Consider the following 22,500-nt stretch of genomic DNA (forward strand, 5'->3'; position numbering starts at 1 on the left):
CCCTCATGATGCTTCATTTAGTAGTAGGCAATTTGTAAGTCTTTGTTTTCTCTTCTTTCTTTAATATTAGTCCTTTTGTCTTTTGAGGTGTTTTTAAAGATGAAAGTTCTTTCATAGTTAACCACGAATATATATATTTACACACACATGTAGCTGCTGACAAGGTGTACGGTGAAGAAGTCTGCTTTCTAATCACGTGGTTTTTAGATTCAGTCCCACTATGCAACACCTTTGTCTAATGTTTTCTGCTACAGTCAAGACCAGCTAAAAAAAAAACCTGAGTGCATATAGTTGAAATGGGGGTGGGGGCACCCATACACACACACACACACATATAAATGTGTGTGAATGTATATGTATATAGTCTGAATCAGTGTGGAATAAGTGATCCCTTGTTTGAAAAAAATGTAAGGATTCATGTCAGAAAGGGCATCCAATTATAAAAATAATTCCCCAATAATTTATTCATCTAACCCATGCTAACATGGAAAAACATAATAACAAAACAACACATATGTATAAATAGATGTATATGCATATATATGCACACACATGCAGAGGAAAAGATCAAGGGGGCCAGAAATTGAAAGACATATTCTACTCTACAGTTTATATAACTCTGTATGAGTTAAATTTAAATGTAGAAAAAATAGTCTTATTTCACAGATTTAATGTTTCAACAAAGAAACTCTACTTTCACTAATAACAAATTAGCAGAAGTGGAGTTTCTTTGCTAAAATATATCTGTAAAATAAAACTACATGCATGTTATTTTTACAAGGAGAAAGGTTGACAAAACTTTCAGTATACTAACTAGCCTACTACACTGAAACTTCAAAATAACTACCAAAATTCCTTTTAAAAATAATGTCAGTAAAAATAAACTAAATATGATACTCTACTGTTGAAAGGTATTGAGTTCAATTTAATGTTGAATTGGTTTTTAATATTTATATATATATATATCTGTGTATATATATATATATCTGTGTGTATATATATGTATATATACATGTGTGTATATATATATATATCTACATATATAATCTGTGTATATATGCATATATACATGTATGTGTGTATATACATGTATGTATATATTATATATATATGTGTGTGTATATATGTATGTGTGTATAAACTTCTATGGCTTACTCTGAGTACTCCATTCTTTTCTTTATACATTATAGCATGTGTGTTAGCAACAAGCAAAATTCTTTGTTCCTTGAATCATTTGTGAGGTAGAAATAAAATATTCTCCTTTGGACAGCCACTTTATAAAATATTTTACATGTGCAACACTGGAGGTAATTTCAAACAAAATCATAATTCCTCCTCTCATCCTGACCTCATCTCTAAAAACCTGTGATTTTGAGCTACACTAAATGTATTCATTATTTGATAAAACATCAAATAAAATATTTATGTCCTGAGTTCAACTCCCTCCCTCTTCTCTAGTGTACCCCACTGTTTGCTTTTCCTTTCATTCTTCCCCTGCAAATGATTATATAAGTACTAGCAAAGTATGAAAGATGGGTATTATAATCATCCATCTCCACTTCTGTTTCCCGTATTCCTATATTGGACATCTATCCAAATCGGTCAAGCATTGAACAAAAATGCATTATCGTATTTCAAACCCTGCTGAGGCCAGCCTATGCCTCATTATGGAGTCAATAAAACAAATTATCTGTTAAGTACTGGAGTTGATGTAATTAGCTAACTCCTCTCTTCCAAATTTATATTGTTGTGCCCCTGGGTAAAAATTATTACTATTATTGTGTTATGTTCTCAAGTCAAATCCCTCCAAGGTCAACTTTGCCTTTCATCCTTTCAGGCTTAATAAAATCTAACACCAGTCAAGTACAGGGGGCTGATGATATCATCTAACCCTCTTCTCCCAATTTTTGGTCTTGTGCCTGTTTGAAACAAGGACAGTGGACAAAACGTCTTGCAATATTTGGTTATGTTCTGAGTTCAAATCTCACTGAGGTCAGCTTTGCCTTTCATCCCTCCAGAGTCAATGAAATAAAGGACCAGTCAAATGCTAAGGTCTGTGTAATCAACTAATCCTCATCTCTCAAAATTGCTGGCCTTGTGCCAAAATCCAAAACTACTATTAAGGAAAGTGGGCTGGCAGAATTGGTAGAGCATTAGATAAAATGCTTTGTGGTAATTATTCCAATTCTTTTACATCTTGAATTCTAATCCCACCAAAGTTGACTTTACTTTTCATCTTTTCAAGGTAGATAAGATAAGTACCACTTGGGTTGACAGTATCAACTAGTTAGCTCCTCCTTTCAAAACTGCTGGACTCAAGCCTAAATCAGAAACCATTATTATTATTTGACCATTCTGTGACAATCCCATACTGTTATCATTATCTTCTAGTGAGCTGAGGTAACTATATGGTTTTGATAACAAGTTGAATTTACATCCACTTCATTTCAACCATCATTGATAGACCTTGTGAAGGGCAAGAACATTTTTGCAATCTTGTTTTACCATTTCTTTTAAAATCTGAGGCCTTGTAACTTTGGGCAGACTAGCTGAAGATGAGTGTAATCTTACATTTGGCTCACAAGTACACATTTGCACACACGAATGTACACTCACACATGTACACCTAAGTACATAAAATATACTTTCAGACATACATATTTTAAATAACAAATTTTTTTTTCTTAACTTTTGTAAATCAAGGAATTTAAATAACCAAAGTAACTCTTTGATTTGGATTCATCATTGAAATGTTTAGTCTGCTGGTTATCCGTTATTCTCTCATTAAAAAAAAAAATGTACTTCCAGAGTTTAGTTTTACCAATATTTGGCTATTCTGAAGAAACCAGTCAGTTTCTTGGTGTGATATTTTTCATGCATGCAGTGTCACCATCTTGTCTATTATAGTTTGTTTAACTTGTGCTGTTTACTGTTTTCATTTTAATGTCTCCAAAAAGAATGTTAATGCCTGTGAAAAATAATGCCATAACTATTTTTTTAAAAAAAGTCTGTGTTAATTTATATTTTCATCTAATTTAACCCTTTTGATACCAACCTGCCTGCAACCACATCTGATTCTATGATACAAACTTCTCATTTTAAAGTGATCTATCTTAAAAACCTTCCATCAAAATGTCATGTTAATTTATGTTCCAAACACCAGCTTAATTAAGGACAAAGTTGTAATAACGAATTTATTGCATACAGTGCTCAGTTGCACTACAAAGTTATTTTACTAAATTTAAATTCTTCATTATTTTCAATATCAATTGAAACAAAAGCAGTTAATTTCAGTAGAAATATGGTAACAAAAGGGTTAACATATTATGAAATGTGTGTTTAGCTGTTTACACAGCTTTATATTTACTGCTGTCTACTATTAAATTGCATAACATCTGTTCACTGCTGTTCATTGCTAATTTACATCCATCTGATCGCTTCTGTTCATTGTTAATTTACATCCTTCTGTTCACTTATTGTTTACGCCTGTCAGTTAACTCATGTTCCAATCAGTTCATGCTTCTTTTTGTTAACTACTAATTGCTGATTACAAATTTACATATAATGTTCATTTATCCTTTGTTCACTGCTTATTGTTAATTTACAGACACATTTTAATGAAATATTTGTATAATTGCTACAGTTGCAAAAAATATATATATATAGCAATTTTAATTTTTCACATTGTTAAAATAATTATTCCATTGGTATGGTGAAGAGACCTTATAGATTTAATCTCCACCAGTTATCTGGTGCTGTCTATGTCTGTTATTTCACATCCTCACCGATTCCAATGTTTAAAGGTGACCTACAATCACATTATAACTGCAAGCATGATAGTCTGCTACAGCTTTTTTTTTTTTTTTTTATGCTTAAAGCTTAAATTTCTGTGCCAAATAATTTGAACAGAAAAGTTTTAGTTTGAGCTGTGTCTTGTTTTGTGAAGAACTTTAAAAGCAAAAACTAACAACAGAATCTCTTGAGATAATCAGCCAATTTCTCTGCTGAAAATTGATTGCTAAAGAATTCTAATTATTTTTGCCTAATCATTATTTTACTTCAGCATTCTGTAAACAATCAGTGTTGTTACCCCACCTCCACCACCACCACCACCACCATCATTAATTAACAACAACGTAAATCAGGGAGGAGGGGGTGCCGTTTATTAGAAATTCTTTGGTCCTAAATGTTCCTATGACAGTTTTTTCATTCTTCAGTGTGTATGTTTTAAAAAGAAAAATTTCAAGGCACACATTTTAATACAAAAAAATACACATTTAAACACTGACACTGGCAAAGATACACACACACACACACACACACTTGACCAAATATAGCATGAAATGATTAATGTTAATGATGTAGGCTGTAACAGTTCATATTAATCTCTCTCTCCTTCTCTCTCACACACACACACACCACTTTCTCTTGCTGGTTTATTGTAACTCTTTTTGATCAATTTAATGTTTCTATCCTTTTTAGCATTTAAACCATACGTGGTCCAAATATTCTACCTTGTTTAATAATTCCAAACTGGTCAGATCGACCTCTCATATGTTCCCTACAATGTCATTCTAAATTTAAACAATCACATCACCAAAATCTCAAAGCTATTAGATAATGCATGATTAATTGAAAACAATGTGAACAAATAAGCATTACATTTAGCAGAATAATCTGAATGCGAAAGGGTTATTCAAGCTAGAGACAGTTTATAGGCGTAGGAATAGCTGTGTGGTAAGTAGCTTGCTTACGAACCACATGGTTTCAGGTTCACTCCCACTGCATGGCACCTTGGGCAAGTGTCTTCTACTATAGCCTCGGGCCGACCAAAGCCTTGTGAGTGGATTTGGTAGACGGAAACTGAAAGAAGCTCGTCGTATATATGTATATATATATTTATGTGTGTGTCTGTGTTTGTCCCCCCAGCATCGCTTGACATCCGATGCTGGTGTGTTTAAATCCCCGTAACTTAGCGGTTTGGCAAAAGAGACCGATAGAATAAGTACTAGGCTTAAAAAGAATAAGTCCTGGGGTCGATTTGCTCGACTAAAGGCAATGACTGAAACAAGTAAAAGAGTAACTGTTTTACATAAATATCCATTCTCAACTTTTTATCCAATTACTTTCTTCAGTCATTTCTTCTCTTTTGTCACAAACATTTTCAATATGGGTTTAATGCTCATCTGATCCCCTTAGAGCAGTTGTAATTAATCAGTTGATACAGTGTGTGTGTCTTTGTAGTAAAGTTTTGTTGTCATGCATTACACTTCCCAGTTTTCATTCAGCTTATATGTAAACATACACACACACACCTCCATGCTGTTGGTACTCTGAGTTCAAAACCCCCTAAGAATCAATAAAATAGAGGTTCAGCTATGGGTTGACAGAACTGTAAGAATATCAGACCAGGAGTGTTCTAATTTGTTTCCAGCACTTTCTGTTCTGAATTCAAATCCCACAGAGGGCCTACATAAGTGGTAGACTTAATCCATTGCCCAGTTTAATGCCACCACAAGACACTGTGAATGCCTTTGGAAGAGTCCACTCTGTTGTTGCAAGCATTCTGACCATGTCTCCTAGCAATTTTTGAGGCCCCGTAATAGATTATGAGCACCATCTCCTCTCCTGACTTAGCTTTAGGCATAGCTATGGTTATGTGGTTAAGAAGCTCATTTAGCAGTCACATAATTTCAGGTTCAGTCCTACTGTGCAGCACCTTGAGCAAGTGTCTCCTACTATATATATACATATATATATATATATATATATATATATATAGCCCACAGGCTGACCCCTGCCTTGTGAGTAAATTTGGTAGGCAGGGGTTACTCCCTACCACTTGACAACCAGTGTTGATTTTTGTTTACATCCACCTAATTTAGTAGTTTGTCAAAAAACATTGATAGAATAAGTCTGGACATGAAAATAAGTCCAGTGGAGGGATGGGGACCAACTTAACCCTTCAAGGTTGATATCCCAGCATGGCCACGTTCTAATGACTAGAACAAGTAAAAGATAAAACGTGTGGAGCAGTTACCAAGTTTTCAATAAATGTCCCACCTCTTTCACATTCAGTATATTGTTAGAAAAGAATTTATATTTTTTCCAAAATATTATTGCTGCAATCAATTGCATAATTAATTACATTAATTGGGAGATTTCAGACACCTGTATACTAATATAAATTCTATTTAGCAATGTTGCTAAATTGTTTGGCTACCTGTTGCTTGCTTTTCATTATTGTAGTCTTAAATTTATACCCTGGGTATCTTAAATACTTATTCAGTGCAAGCATCTGTTACAATTTTCCCTTGCTAATACTGGATTTACTGATCACCTGACCACTTTTGAGCCAAACAGAGGATGTGCTGTATGGTCTGCTAGAAATAAGTCAAATTTCCTTTAGATTGCATTATCTCCTCTGTTTTAGAAAAGACCATGTTGATTCATCTGATTCTGGTTTCCAGGGCATATTGGAAAGGAAAACAAAATGCAGTGATCATGGCTAGAATACCAGTGATCAAGATCTAAAGAACAACTTGACCTCTTTTACTCCAAGACTGTTATTGTTTTAGCTGTTTAAGAGAACCTTTTAATTAATTTAACTACACAGAACCAATTCATTAAAGAGATGGAATGGAGAGAGAGAGAGAGAGAGGAGCATAAAAAGGAAGAAAAAAAATATATGTGTGTGTGTGTGTGTGTATATATATATATATATACATACATACACAAAGTGTGTATTTATGTGTGTGTGGTATATGTGTACTTCATACATGCAAGGAAAACAACATGCTTCTCTTGATCCAAGCAGAAACCCTAATTTGACCACTCTTCTTAGAAAAGAAGGTCTATGTTGGATAGACACTATAGTCCTAGGTGGATGATGCCAAAGGAAAAAGATATTTCTTTCATGGCTGGAACACCTTTTGTTCATCATTCACAGCTGACCTGGTGCTAAAATAACAACAAGCTCTTCTAAAGGCATGTAAGTCCTCTAAAGATGTAAGCGACACCAAACTCAGTCCTCCTAATTTATAAGTTGACCCCTACCCTCCTTATCCTGTCTCAACTCATCAAACCAATTGACTGCTTCTTATTTTATGTACCTTTATTAACTAAAGTACATTAGATTGCTGACAGAATAATTACTGTGCTAGACAAAATACCTGGTGGCATTTATTCCAGTTCTTTATGTTCTGGGTTCAAATCCATTCAAGTTTGATTTTGCCTTTCATCCTTTCAAGGTCAGTAAATTAAGCACCAATACCAGTACTGGGGATCAACATAGTCAGCTTCAATTATCTCCTTAAAATGGCTGGCCTTGTGCCAAAATCTTAAACCATTATTATTATTATTATTATTATTATTATTATCATTTTATTATCATTATTATCTATTACTCCCTTAGCTGTTTTTAGCTGCATATCCTGATGTAGTCAACTTTGCCTTTCATTTATTTCTTTTGGCATGGAAGAAGTGATTAAGTAAATTGTGTGTGTGTGTATATATATATATATATATATATATATAGGCACAGGAATGGCTGTGTGGTAAGTAGCTTGCTTACCAACCACATGGTTCCGGGTTCAGTCCCACTGCGTTGCACCTTCTACTATTGCCTCAGGCAGACCAAAGCCTTGTTAATGGATATGGTAGATGGAAACTGAAAGAAACCCGTCATATGTGTGTGCGTGTGTTTGTATGTCTGTTTGTCCCCCCCCCCCCCCAACATCGCTTGACAACCGATGCTGGTGTTAAGAGACCGATAAAATAAGTACTAGGCTTACAAAGAATAAATGCTGGGGTCAATTTGCTCGACTAAAGGTAGTACTCCAGCATGGCCGCAGTCAGATGACTGAAACAAGTAAAGAGTAATATATATATACATATATATTATAATTTAAGGTATCTAAGAGATACCACCATGCTGAAAATAGCAGTCAAAACTTGGGTGCTATTTTCAGCGTGGTGGTATCTCTTAGATACCCTAAATTATAATTTTAATAATAATTATTACCTTTGAAGGTTTTTATTCTCATGCTGGCCACTTGATAAGATCGATATTTAAATTAACAATCTTATCCTTATATTTATATATATATATATATATATATATATCAACACACACACACACACATATGTATATATAGGCTTATACATGGTTCTACAATAAAGAAGATCCCTTCCTATTAAAATGGTTTCGGTTTCTTCAGAAAATGTCATTTACTATGGCCACCAGCCAACCAATATTTTGTGAGTAGAATCGGTTGATGGAAACTCTCTGGAAGTCTATTGAGAGAGAGAGACTGTGTGTTGTGCATGTGCATGCATGTACACACATAGATTTTTTTGTTTGTCTCTCATTTCTTGACAACTGTTGGTTTGTTTACATCCTCAGGAAAAAAAAAATCTCTTTAGAATTAGTGCCAGACTAAAGTAAGTACTGGAGTGGTTTAATTGACTGAACACTTGAAGACACAGTCCAATAATTGAAACAAGTAAAAATGTATGATACATACAAACATACTTAGGTATATATACACACATATACATGTGTACGATGTAGTACCATCGCTAGTATGATGGACATCATTCTGTAGAACATTATCCTTGCCAGGTGTCCTAAACAGCTGTCCCTTCCATTACCAGATTTCCTCTGCTTCTCTCATTGCCAATCCATTCCACACGTACACCCTCAACCTCTCTCTCTCTCTCTCTCCCCTTGTACTTCCTTCTGCCCTACACTTCATCTCCACTGCCTTTGCTGAGTTTACTCCCATTTATTTTTGCATACTATACTAAACCTCCTTCCCTACCCTATTAAATTCTTCATACTCTTGTCTTTTTTTTCTGCACACCCACTTCCAACTACAACCCTCTTTTCTCCTTCTATCTATCTATCTCCACACACAGAGAAAGTTCTTTCCCTCTTCTATATTTCTGCTATTAAAATGCTTCAGTGGTGTTGTGTTGTTGGAGTAAGTACACACACACACACATATGCCTTTGCTTTCTGTCAGTAGTAAGTTCACCCCCAACAAACTCTACAATGAGGAAGCTTCTACATAGTCACACAATCTGCTAGAGATAGTAGTCAGACCTTCCTGAAAACACACACCCTACTCTATTAAAAAGAGAAGGCTGCATTGATAATCAAAAAAAAGAAAGACAGATCGCTCATGACTTTGACAATAGTTTTACTCATTGAGGGTTGACCTAGGGCTAAAAATCAGTAGTGAAGCTTTCTCTGATAATTTCATTTCTAATAGCTGTATTTTATATGATGGTCTTTACTTGAACCTTTAGGGAATGGATGAAAGTCACAGCATCTTCTGTGATTTGTGTAAATACAAAAATTACTGCTCACATTTTTTTCTTCCACTGAGTCAACAAATTTTCAAAATATATCTATGAAGATTTCTGTGTGTGTGTGTGTGCATATATGTATACTTATATACATGCGCATGTATATTTACATATATGTGTGTGTGTGTGTGCGCGCATGTATACTGGAGTCTGAAAACATCAGAGATCATTATTCTGAACTTGTTTCCAGCTTCTGATAAATAACATGAGCAAAACTATCATTATAAGTAGAAATTCTACAGTTGTTGGTAGGGAACCATGAAATGTATAATTTCTTTTGAAATTGGATTGTTTTTCCTGAAGTGTTTGGTTCTTGAGATAGCATAAAGTCTACATAGGCAGTACTGAGAGTGAAGTTTTAGGAGAGAACATGTTTGAAAATTATATTTTGTGCTATTTACTCGTCGTATCTTCTACCCCGTGAGTTCTTCATTTTTTTTTTATCCCAATATCAAGAAATAAAGAATTTTAGCTACAGCATGAAATCAAAGACAATGTGGAAGCTTATTTTACATTCTTTTAATTTGTCCTTTCCACAAAACAATATTCTTCTGAAAATATGTATCTATGTAGCATAGAGTAGTGCAATCCAAAAAGACCTTGGCAGTTAGTTTGCATCAAGCATATGCACAGCTTGTACAGATGGCATAAAGCAGATGATACTCGATCAACAGTTTATTAATCAACACATGATATACACTTCACCTCATGTTGGTGGAGATTCCAGTAAGATGACTGCAACTATATGACTTGGGGTTCAGCAACAAAATTTGCTAATTCTGCAATTATAAATTGGTAGGACTTACTTTCATTATTCCTTACACCTACCAATCAATATGTATGTATGTACGTACCTGGGATAAGAACTACTGAGTTATAATGATCAGTATACATGCAGTCATGTGTGTGTATATACATACTGATATTCAACACCACTAAATATGTCTAGGTTTGTATTTGACCAATATAAGCATGCCCCATGTTACAGAAGCATTTTGTTCATAAAATTCTTGCTGTAACATAAAATTCTGTTAGGGCAAGATTTTCTGGAATGTAACATTTCCATCGACACAGGCAATATATCCTTTCAGGGTATATTATAAGGGCGATTAGTAATGGCTCAGTGGTTAGAGCATCAGGCTCATAATCATGGGGTAGTGAGTTCGATACCCAAACCAGGCTGTGTATTGTGCTTGAGCAAGACATTTTATTTCATGTTGCTCCACTTCAGTCATCTGTAGAAATGAGTTGCGACGTCACTGGTGCCAAGCTGTATCGGCCTTTGCTTTTCCCTTGGATAACATCAGTGATATGGAGAAGGGAGGCTGGAATTCATGGGTGACTGCTGGTCTTCCATGAACAACATTTCCCAGACTTGTGCCTTGGAGGGTAATTTTCTAGGTCCAACCCCATTGTCATTCATGACCAAAGGGAGTCTTTACCTGTTACCTGGTTAGTAATGATGTAAACACTCTGACACTCATTGTTTTCCTGCTGTACACCCACTCACACTACTCCTTTTATTTGGAGCACTTCTTTTTATTTATTTCTCTGAAATTCTTCTATTAGGTAGTTAAATTACTTTGCTCTCCTGCTGCCAAAGCATTTAAGACAGTTTTAAAAAGTATTTTATTTTATAAAAATTACATTCTAAAACTTTAAGTTTCTCTTTTATCTTGCCAGCCTGTTAAAGAATTTGGTGTTTTACCAAATACTGGGAATTATTATTATTATAACAGTGGGAGAAATTGCAAATGTTTTTTATTTTTAATTCTTTGAGAATAGAAACTAGTTTTATCTGTAGGTAATCAAAACTTAGCTTAGGGAAATTTAATACTATATCTGTTTATCTATCCATCTGTCAGTCTATCTATCTAGATAGATAGATGTGTGGTTTGTCATGAACTCATAAAGTTTGATGGAATCATTTCACAAGACAAAAAAAAAAATTAAGTCTTGTGTTTGTTTCAGTTCTTTATGTTCTGATTCTGATTTCAAATTCTGCTGAAGTTAACTTGTCTTTCATCATTCCTAGTAGATCAATGAAATAAAGTACATGTGAAATACTGAACTCATCAGTACTTCACTGCTATTTCTTTCTTTTCTTCCCAGTTTTCTGGCATTGCGCCTGGGTTGTGTATTGGCAGTTACAGAATTGATAGAACATTGGGGGAAAATGCTTCAGTTTTGTTCCAGCTCTCTGAGTTCAAATCACACTGAAGTCAAATTTGATCTTCATCCTTCTTTAGGAGAGCATCGGTAAAATAAAGTACCAATCTAGTACTGGTATCAATGTGATTGACTAAACCTTTTTATATATATATATATGTATATATATTTCCCACTCTTCTCAAAAATGCTGGCCTTGTGACTAAAACAGAAACATTATTTTTATCATCATCATGTAGTGAGCTGGCAAAATCATTAGTACACCAGATAAAATGCTCAGCAGCATTTTTTTCCAGCTTTACATTCTGAGTTCAAATTCCACCAAGGTGACATGCCTTTCGTCCTTTGGGGTTAAGTGAGGTTGATGCGATCAGCTAGCCCCCTCCCCCAAAGTTTTAGGTCTTGTGCTTCAAAGTAGAAAGAATTATTCATCATCATCATCATCATCACATAAAATTTAATGGGATTTTTCTTTTTTTTTCAAATTTCAATTTTATTACTTTAAATGTAACATTGTAAATAGTTTAAAAGTTAAAAACAATTCCACTTCTGCTGATGCAATAGCTGTATGTAATATAATTTTAATTTTTACTTTGTAAAATATGTACAGATTCTATCATTGCATTTATATTGTAAATAACTATTTAAAATATAAAATGTAAAATCCCCCCCCTTTTTTTGTATATCAGTAAATTAACTGAATATCATCTCAAAATATATAAAATATACATACAAAGATACAGATACACACACACACAACCCTTATATCTTAGCTGTATATAAAACAGATGTTTTATTTATTTATTGCATGTGCATATATTTTATATATACACTCTGTCTTAATGCATTTTATTATATTTTTAAAAAATTTAATTCTTTCCTTATCTATTTATTTTTATGCTCCTGATATTTACTACTTTTGGGGGAGTAGAACATTTTTTTTTTTTTTTTTTCATATTATTTTATTTTTAGATTTATACTTTGTAGAGTCTCCCTTGTTCTTGCTTTCTTTCTTCTCAACACTGCTGAGCTGTGCTAAAAAAACTACAACCCACTTTTTTTTTTCCACCACCACTGCCACCACCATCCTCAGCCACCACTTATGCTATCCTCGTCCTCATCATCTTCACCGCCCTAATTACTTTGAGTGCTATCAGAATGATATACTTCCTGCCAAGAGCAACTTTGAATGATCTGTACATCTACCTTAATTGTCACTTACTACCAATTCCTACATCCTGTTTGCAATGGCAGCAGCAGCAACAGTATCAACAGCAGCAAGTTGTGGTTACCCCCACCTGTTCCGAGTTGCCCATTTTACCAATTCAAACTTTATTATTATTATTATTATTAACTACTTCTTGACTACACTCAGAATTATAATTACACTCAAACACACACATATACAATCATACATACACATGCCCATGTGTATGTGTGTGTGTATATGCATGATTGCCCTCTCGCATATATATGGGTATGCATTGTATGTATATGTATATGTATATGCATGTATGTATATATATATATTATATATATATATATATATATGGGTATGCACATACATGCTTGTATGTGTGTTTATATGTACACACACACACACACACAATCATTCAATGTTTGTATCAAACTAACCACCTGCCTAATGGCAGTGTTGGAAAGAAAAAGAAAAGAGACTATCTTGTTCTTTGCACAACTAGTTAGTATATTTACGTGTATGTATATATATATAGACACGTGTGTGTGTGTATATATATGTATATATATTATATGTGTGTGTATATATATATATGTGTGTATATATATATATCGTATGTATCTACATGCACATACATACATTTGCATGTAGATGCAGCTATATAGCTACATGAAAATTAATTATTCAATATCTCATTTGTTCACACACTTACACTTAAGTTTTATATATATATATTTTTACATTTAAACAATCTGTTTCCAGCTCCTTGCTTAGTTTCTTTATCTGGCACAGTCTTCAGTGGTTCTCTCCCCTCTCTCTCAGCCCAACTACCTCCATACACACACACACACACACAATTCTACAGCTGTTAATTTCATGCACTCACATGCAGATACACACACACACACGTAAAACGCATGCACACACCATAATTTTGCTGCTGTCGATTGCACTCACACACATACACACGCACACACGCACACACACACACACACCTCCAATGTACCCAAGTTTTGCTCATTAAACACTCACAAGCTTGGCTGTCTTGTCATTTTTATCTGTTTTTAGTTTCCGCCTATTTCCACTTTCAGCAATTAACCAACATGATTACAGTCGTCATACATCCACTCTACTCTTTCCTCACAACTGGCACCATTTCTCTCAAAAACTTTCTGCTCTCAGACTGGAATATTCTCTTCTGATAAACTCTTGTCTGTGTGTGTGAAAAACAGAGAGAGAAAAAGAAAGTGTGTGTGTTAGCACATTCTGTTACTAGTTTAATTCATTGGATTGTGGCCATGCTTTGGCACTTTCCATCAAAAAGGGAGCTAATTGCATAACTTACCACCACCACCACCCCTGGACTTATTTTAAATCAACCTCAGAATTAAATAATGTGCATAGTTGATCCCAAAGGATTTTGAACTCGTGCCCAGAACATAAACAGGTCACAATTGAATACCACAATGTATTTTGTCTGATGCTCCAAGTCTGCCATCCTCTGCTCTAACTTATTTAATTCTCTTTTTTGTTATGACTTTTAGTTTTAATTATTTTAATACTTGAATGAAATTTTTAGAACTTTTATTCTAAATTCTAAATACTAATCAGTTTGTTTTTTTTAATTTCTTCCAGTATATTTTTAGAGTATTAGCAGTTCAGATACATGAATATCAACGGTATTTGGTTACACATTCTAATAAAGAAACAGCCAAACTGAGAACCAAAGATCAAAGAATCTGGTGGACACTTTTAAGATATGTCCATAGTTGATGTTTCAATGGCATTGGTAAAAAAATACTTAACTTACATATGTAGAATCATTCCATTTTTACTTATGGATTGTACCTAGAGCATTCAGCTGTAGAAACCCCCACCAAACCAGATATTGGTGCACAACGCATTATTCTGGCTCATAGAATGCTGTCAAACCGTGCAACCCAAACGAGCATGTGAGGTGGGTGTCCAATGGTGATGATGATATATGCAAATATGATGGAATAGTTTGGAAGTTTATTCTTAATCACTAACTCCCAGGTTCAGTTTCACTGTATGACATCTTAGATCTTGGATAGATATTTTCCATAGAACCAGATTGTTCCACACTATGAGAGTGAAATGGGAAGGCAAAACCTGCGGAAGCTCATCAGATAAATTGTGTGAGCAATTCAAAGGTCCACCCATGTCACATTCTATCACACTACTTCTGATAAAGGTACACTTATCTACGGAATACTCAACCACATACATCCTGAATTCAATGAGGTTGATAATTCTGTTGATCAAACCACTAAATGTAAACTCATACAATTTATTTATATCATATGTATATATGTATAATTTGATGATAGTGTCTACACACAGTTTTGTGTGTATACACACACACATATATTTATAAGTGTGAGACCAATGGTCACTCTTTGACTAGCTATAACAACTTCCTAAAAAAACGTATTTGTATATATATATATGTATAAACATTTACTTAGATGCGTCTATATATATATATGTATATATAAACATGTACTTAGATGTTTGTGTGTATATATATAAACATGTGCTTACATGTGTATATATATGTATATATAAACATGTACTTATATGTGTATATATGTATATATATAAACATGTACTTATGTGTGTATGTATGAAAAACAAGAACGAAAATAGCATTTTCGTTCTTGTTTTTCATATCTACTTACTCGTGTGTTACCTCTACACATTTTTTAAAAAATATACATATATGTGTGTATGTATATAAACGTACTTATGTGTGCGTGCATAGATACACATGTTTATATGTGTGTGTATATACATACATAAATATATGTGTATCAAATACACATAATACACACACACATGTATTTCATAAATTTTCTTTCATTTGTGTCTTTATTGGAAATTGCAATCGGTCTATACTAAGTATAAAGCATTGTTTACTGGCCAGATGGGGTACAGAGTTAAGATTAATATTAAATATATCTTCATTTTTGGGGTTATATTTTCATCTACGAAAATCGTAACGAGCATGCTGATGAACATGTATTCTCCGTGTACCTCTTGTGCTCTGGTACTACTTATGGTCAATGAAAATATACCATTAAGCAGTACTGTGGTTAATTTAATTGGTTAACGCGCCCTTTCAAAATATATATTAGATATCATTGGAACGGCGAGCCGGCAGAAGCGTTAGCATACCGGATAAAATGCTTGTAGCATTTATTCCGGCTTTGCGCTTCGAGTTTAAATTCTGAGGTTAATTTTGCCCCTTTGGAACCGATGTAAACGACTAGCCTCCTCTCCCAAAATTTCAGGCATTGTGCCTATAGAAGAAAATATTTTTAATAATAATAATAATAATAATTTCTTTTATTAGCCACAGGGGCGTAGATAAGGCGAGCTGGCAGAATCGTTAACCGCGCTGGAAAAAAATGCTTAGCGGCATTTCACCCAACTTTGTTTTGAGTTCAAATACCGCCTGGTCGACTTTGCCTTTTCTCCTTTTGGGATCAATAAAATAAATAGTTGACTAACACCCTGTCCCCAAGTTGCTGGCCTTGTGCCAACATTTGAACCCATTGTTACGATTATTAATATTAAAATAGTAACTGCAAAATCGGTAAAATACTTGACAAAAATATTGCATAGTTTTAAGTTCAAATCCCGTGAAAGTCAAAACTGACAGCCATTCACCCTTACGTCGTTGATAAAAATAAATGTATAGCAGTCAAGCAGCACACATTCATTTAATCTACTGTTGTCTCCCGCCAAATTCACAAATCATTATCTTTATTATTGTTTTGTATCGAAAGTTTCTATCAGTTGTGTGTAGTTTATAAGCATTAAGAAGTTCATCTTCAAGTGTCTTGTTTAAACTTGCTGTCGAGCGGCTTCTGTTTAATAAAAAAAATTAATAAATTTCATGAATGGAGTCTCAGCACAGAACTCCATTCATAATTTCTGTTTGACCTAAATACATAGGTAAATAGTCGAGTTACCTCCCTTGATAGTTGAAAGCTATGTGGAAGCTCACTCCCCTCTCTCTCTCTTTCTCTTTGTCTGTCTGTCTTTACGCCTCCTTTACGCACACTTTCTCTTTCTCTCTTTTTTTTACCTCCTCTTCCTCCTTCATACACTTTTTTTTTCTCCTTCACTTTCTCGGCCCACTCCTGTTGGCTGCCTAACATTTACAAACTCCCAATCGATACTTTGCTACTCTATCACACTGTTCATTGAACAGTTTCCTTAGCACAATTCATTAATTAACATGATTAATAACAAAAACCGTCGATCTGCTCTCTTAATAAATACACGTATTACAGTACACACACACTCATACTTATTACACACATACACTCAAACGTATCTGTCTACCCTTATTTAATATTCAATTTATTGTGCTAGTATTTTGGAGGGGTCGGGTTTTTTTTTTTGTGCTACGTGTGTACGTATCTATGCATATATGTGCGGGAATGTGTTTGTGCGTGGGTGTCTGTGTGTTTTTTATCGTTCACATTTAGGCGCTCATGTTTAATAATTTCTAGAAATATCAGAAATACGAAAACAAAGTTTTACGCATGGACTTGCTTTTATTATCTTGATGCTAATTGCTCGTCCATAACAAGCATATATAGTTTGTTACGTTTGAACCGGGTTAAATGGAGTGTATGAAATAATATACGTCTTGGCCCATATAAAGCAAGCAAATAGAGTGGTGAGGTGGGAGATGGTCAGTGTAGTTTACGTGTGGGCTCAGACGGTGAGCTGGCAGGATTGTTAGCACGCTGAACAGAACGCTGAATGCTTAGCAACATTTCTTCCATCTTTTTACGATCTGAGTTCAAATTCTACCGAGCTCAACTTTGCTTTTCATCCTTTTCAGACTCGATGAAATAAAGTACCAGTCAAGTGCTGGAGTCGATGTAATCGATCATCCCCTCCTCAAAAAAATTTCTGGCCTTGTGCTCATAATAGAAAGAATTATTATTAGATAATCTGTAATCTACACTTAAACCAGTTTAGTACTTCTTTCTTACTTTTTTTAGTTTGTGTTAAGACCAAATCTATATCAATGACTGCCGTAGCCTATGTATGAACTATGAAGACAGCATTGGCTTAGTTTCTCGCATGAGAAAATTATAACGTAATATAATGCTTGTTGGCAATGCTCTGGCAAACTTTATGTCTGAAGTTCGTTCGCAAATATTGTTAGACAATAATAAATAATTTCTTTGAAAACTACAACCTTTGATTGTTGCAATACTTAAGAAAAAAAGTAAAAAACTATGTGCTTCAGCCCAAGACAGGTGACATCGTGTTTACCAAACTATATCCAATTTAATGAAGAGGGTCAATAAAATAAACTAAAAATAATTATGTAGTTAGGGGGAAATATTAGTCAACTATTATAATTCTTGTTTTCTTTTTGGGTTAGGAGGTTGTATGTGGGAGACAATTCTAGATACTTTTAGTGTTATTCTGACCTTGCCAGTGAAACATATCCTGAATACTTGTCGAAGTAAATAATGAGAGAATCAATTACTATATGTTTAACATCGTATATTAGTTTTGCATTACTTATTCTTAATATAACTGAACTTGGGCCAACTGTTTCGTTAATGAAATTTTCACTGGTTATTGTCAATATCTAAAAACTTCATTTTCTTTTGATTTTGTCCAAGTTTTTTGCATATATTGTGACAGTTGTTTAATTACACCTAACAGTCTCATGATGATTTAAGCTGTTCCATTTCCAACCATCCAGTCTTCTATTGAGACATTGTGTCTATGGCTATATTATCAAATTTACCCTATTTTTAAACTATGAGATTTGGTGCCATGCAGCAGGTCAAACAATCGCTTAGAGATAGAGGTCTTTCATTCAGCCATTTGCAACAAAATATTTTTGTTTGTAACTTATATCCTGGCGGGGACATCTTTTCTCTTACTTTCTGCATATATTGACATGACAAGTAGCTTGAAAGACTAATCCGAATTTTTTTTTTTACAATACCGTTTCTCTTCAATATGAATCTTGAAAAATCTCATGTTTTATTAGAATTGATAATTGCATTGAATAAAATAACTGATAGCCAATCAGATTACACTAGTATTCCTCAATGATCTCTAAAATATAATGAAGAACTCTTTTGCCCCTTGATTCATTCAACACATTTTGACACTATAAACCATCATCTTAACTTTTACACTTAATTATGAAAACATTTTTATAAACGATTCATCTACAAATTTGAACAGTCATGACATTCACACACATACAGCCTGATAAAAATCTTGCTGCATCCTCCAAATGAGAATAAGACATCATAACTGATGGCTACAACATGAGAGTAGTCTTATCTTTCTTTGTCTTTTGAGATGAAGTTTAGCAAGGATACCAGTGTTTTATATCAAGGACTTACAACACTTGCTCAAAGTATTATTCTTGAGAAAATTAGGAAGGCATAAAAATAGATGTCATCTTTATGGAACTCCCTTCTTGTTCGTATCTTTCTTACAGCTGTTGACTTAAAAGAAGAATATTAATGGCATCAGTCTTGTTAGTCTAGGAGGGCATGCAAAAGCCACGGGTACTACCTCTTTCTCCAAACCCAGCAAATTATATATATATATATATATATATATAAAGTCCATATCTAAATTGATGTGTGTGTGTGTATGTATGCGCATATATGTATATTTTTAATATGTATTTGGCTGGCAAGTGGTTCAGTCTAAAACCATGTGTTAAAAAAAACAATTATAACGTGAAAGATACATAATAGTCTTTCAAAAGCACACAAAGATTGTAGTGTTAACCTATTATATATGTGTGTGTGTGTGTTTAACCCTTTAGCATTCAGTTTACTCTGTCAAATGTAATGCTTATTTATTCACATTGTTTTGAATTAATCAGACATTATCTCATAGCTTCAAAATTTCAATGATATGATTGTATATATTTTAGAATGACACTGTAAGGTAGGTGCGAAAGGTTAGATTTTACTAGTTTGAACATAAAACAGGCAGAATATTTGGGCCGGATATGGCCAGATTAAGCGCTAAAGGGTTATATAGTACAGGCATGGCTGTGTGGTAAGAAGCTTGCTTCCCAACCACATGTTCCCCTGTTTGATCTCACTACCTGGCATCTTGGGTGTTTTCTACTGTAGCATTAGACTGAGCAAGGCCTTGTGAGTGGATTTGATAGATGTGTGTATCTTTGTGTTTGTCTCCCACCACTTCCATTGCTTGACAACCAATGTTGGTGTGTTTACTTAGTGGTTCAGCAAACAGAGACAGATTAAGTTCTAGGCTTACAAAGAATAAGTCCTGGGGGCAATTTCTTCAACTTAAAACCCCTTTAAAGCAGTGGTCCAGCACGGCCACAGTCAAATGACTGCAACAAGTAGAAGATTATCTATCTATATACACACGCACACACAAAGTCCACATTTAGACTGCAAAAGTTTTACAGGTAAATTTATTGACATTGCTCTGCATTTTTCTCATGCTCTTTAATAAATCTTAAATGTTTTGATATCTCACTGAATTAACATAAAAAGACCTGAAGAAAAAAATATCAAATACATCGTCTTGTAAAATTCTCTAAAGATATTTCTCATCCATTTAGAATGTTGATAGGTTTTAGTAAACATAATTTGAAAATATTTTCTTATAAAGTTCCATATCATGAAATTCTTGAGAGATTTAATTCTTCAAGAAACATTCAGCAATAATATTTTCCTTGCCCAATTAAAACTGGCCATCTCTACACATTCCTCAGTTAATTTTGGAATGAAGCAATTTATATAAAATTCACGTGCCTTTAGAAATTAATCTCAAATATTTGTCTCCAATTTTATTGAAATATTACAAATAAAAGCATATATATACTACTGTGCAATTTCACTGAATAAAGAAACCTAAGAATGAAGAATATCTCTCAGGAAAAAAAATATATATTTCTGGTGTTCAGAAAAAAATTCTTAGAAAAATATGACTTTAAGTCAATATCCTTTTACAATTGGAATAATTTGTGTAGAATCTCAGAAAGTTTATGAGAATGGAGAATGGTTAAAAATTAATATATATTTATTCATATAATGGAAAATGAAATTAGAGTAGTTATAGAAATACAAAATTTTTTTCAAGTATTAATTTCTTATAGCAGAAGGTATTCTATGATTTTGTTCAGTGTGCCTTTGGTCAACTGCACACTTCAAAAGAATTTTAAACCAGCGAGAATGTCATCTGAACAAAACTCTCATTCTACTAAGTAAACCACTATCACTTATATATGATTCCACACAACCCTACCACAAGGGTGTATTGAGCATTTTCATATATATATATATTTGTATATATGTGTGTGTGTGTGTTGCATTAAATGCACAACTGTGCTTGGGTTTTATCTTTTTTGTTTAGATTTTTCATATTTTCTTAGCAGATTTTTGCTGTTAACTTTGGAACCATAAGTTCCAAAATTCAATTCATATTTGATATTTTCAGATTTTCACAGCCTCCTTTTCAAAAGATGGCTATATTTGATGTCTGTGTTGTTTCCTGTATACTGAATGATTTTTTTTTTTTTGCTAGGCAATGTCATTTGTTGTATGTATGTGTGTGTGTATATATATATATATATATATATATATATATATAGCCATGTGTAGATATATATGTGTTACAGCAAAACATTTATGAAATTAAAAATTACTAATTTCTGATTAATATTGATCTGGTAATCTATAGGCTAGCTTTCAAGAAGATTAAATTGTTCTGGACTAAGCAAATTTTGGTAAATTGTAATCTCAAAGATGAAGGAAGGAACTAAAGGATGATTTAAGAGTTTTTTGTTTATTTGAAGCCATTTATTTAAAATAAAACTGGAGATACAATGTTCTTCTTTCTCTTGAAACAAGTATGGCAGTCAATAATTAATGGTAGGAAGAAACTCTTAGCATCATGGAACTAAATTGATGGTTTTCTAAAATTGTTTCTGATCTAAATTATTATAATCAGGTATAATTTATAAAAAAGAAAAGTAGATTTTGGTCTTATTGTTGGATTTTATACTTATTTTTATTTTATTTATTTATTTTTCATGTGGTGGTCACTAGAAAAATCATTTGGAGGCAAATTAAACTTAGAAATAAGTTAAAAAAACATTGGCATCACCCAAAATAGGAACATTGCTGCCCTCAGACAAACACTATCATTTGCTCTTGGTGATTGTTCCTTTATTATTATTTAAATATTTTTAAGATGGTGTACTGGCAGAATCATTAACATATTGGACAAAATATTTAGCAACATTTCTTTGGCTCTTTATGTTCTTAGTTTGAATCCCACCTAGGTTGGCTTTGCTCTCATCCCCGTGGCGGTTGTTAAAATAAAGTACCAGTCCAGTACTGGGATCAGTGTAATCAGCTAACCCCTCCTCCATAATTTCAGGCCTTGTGCTTATTGAATTATTATTATCATCATTATTATTTATTTTTTTTTAAGGTGATGAGCTGGCAGAATTATTAAACATTGGATAAATTGCTTAGCAGTACATCTGGCTCTTTGGGGTAGTTCAAATCTTGCCAAGTTCAACTTTGCTTTTCATCCCTAGGGGTCGATAAAATAAAGTACCAGTTAAGCAATGGGGTTAATGCAATCAACTAACCTACTTCCCCTAAAGAAATTGCTGGCCTTGTGCCAAAATTGGAAACATTCATTTTTATAAATATTGTTTAGTAGGACATATATCCAAT

At 33.6% G+C, this 22,500-nt stretch overlaps 1 long non-coding RNA gene across 1 annotated transcript; it reads left to right on the forward strand.

The window, feature by feature from the left end:
- Positions 1-18,026: 18,026 nt before the first annotated feature.
- On the forward strand, positions 18,027-20,150 carry LOC118767350. The gene is made up of 2 exons (XR_005003272.1): positions 18,027-19,579; positions 19,807-20,150. It is a non-coding gene; the product is annotated as an uncharacterized LOC118767350 (long non-coding RNA).
- Positions 20,151-22,500: the final 2,350 nt, after the last annotated feature.

This window comes from Octopus sinensis, linkage group LG20, assembly GCF_006345805.1.
Source record: "Octopus sinensis linkage group LG20, ASM634580v1, whole genome shotgun sequence".
Taxonomy (NCBI): domain Eukaryota; kingdom Metazoa; phylum Mollusca; class Cephalopoda; order Octopoda; family Octopodidae; genus Octopus; species Octopus sinensis.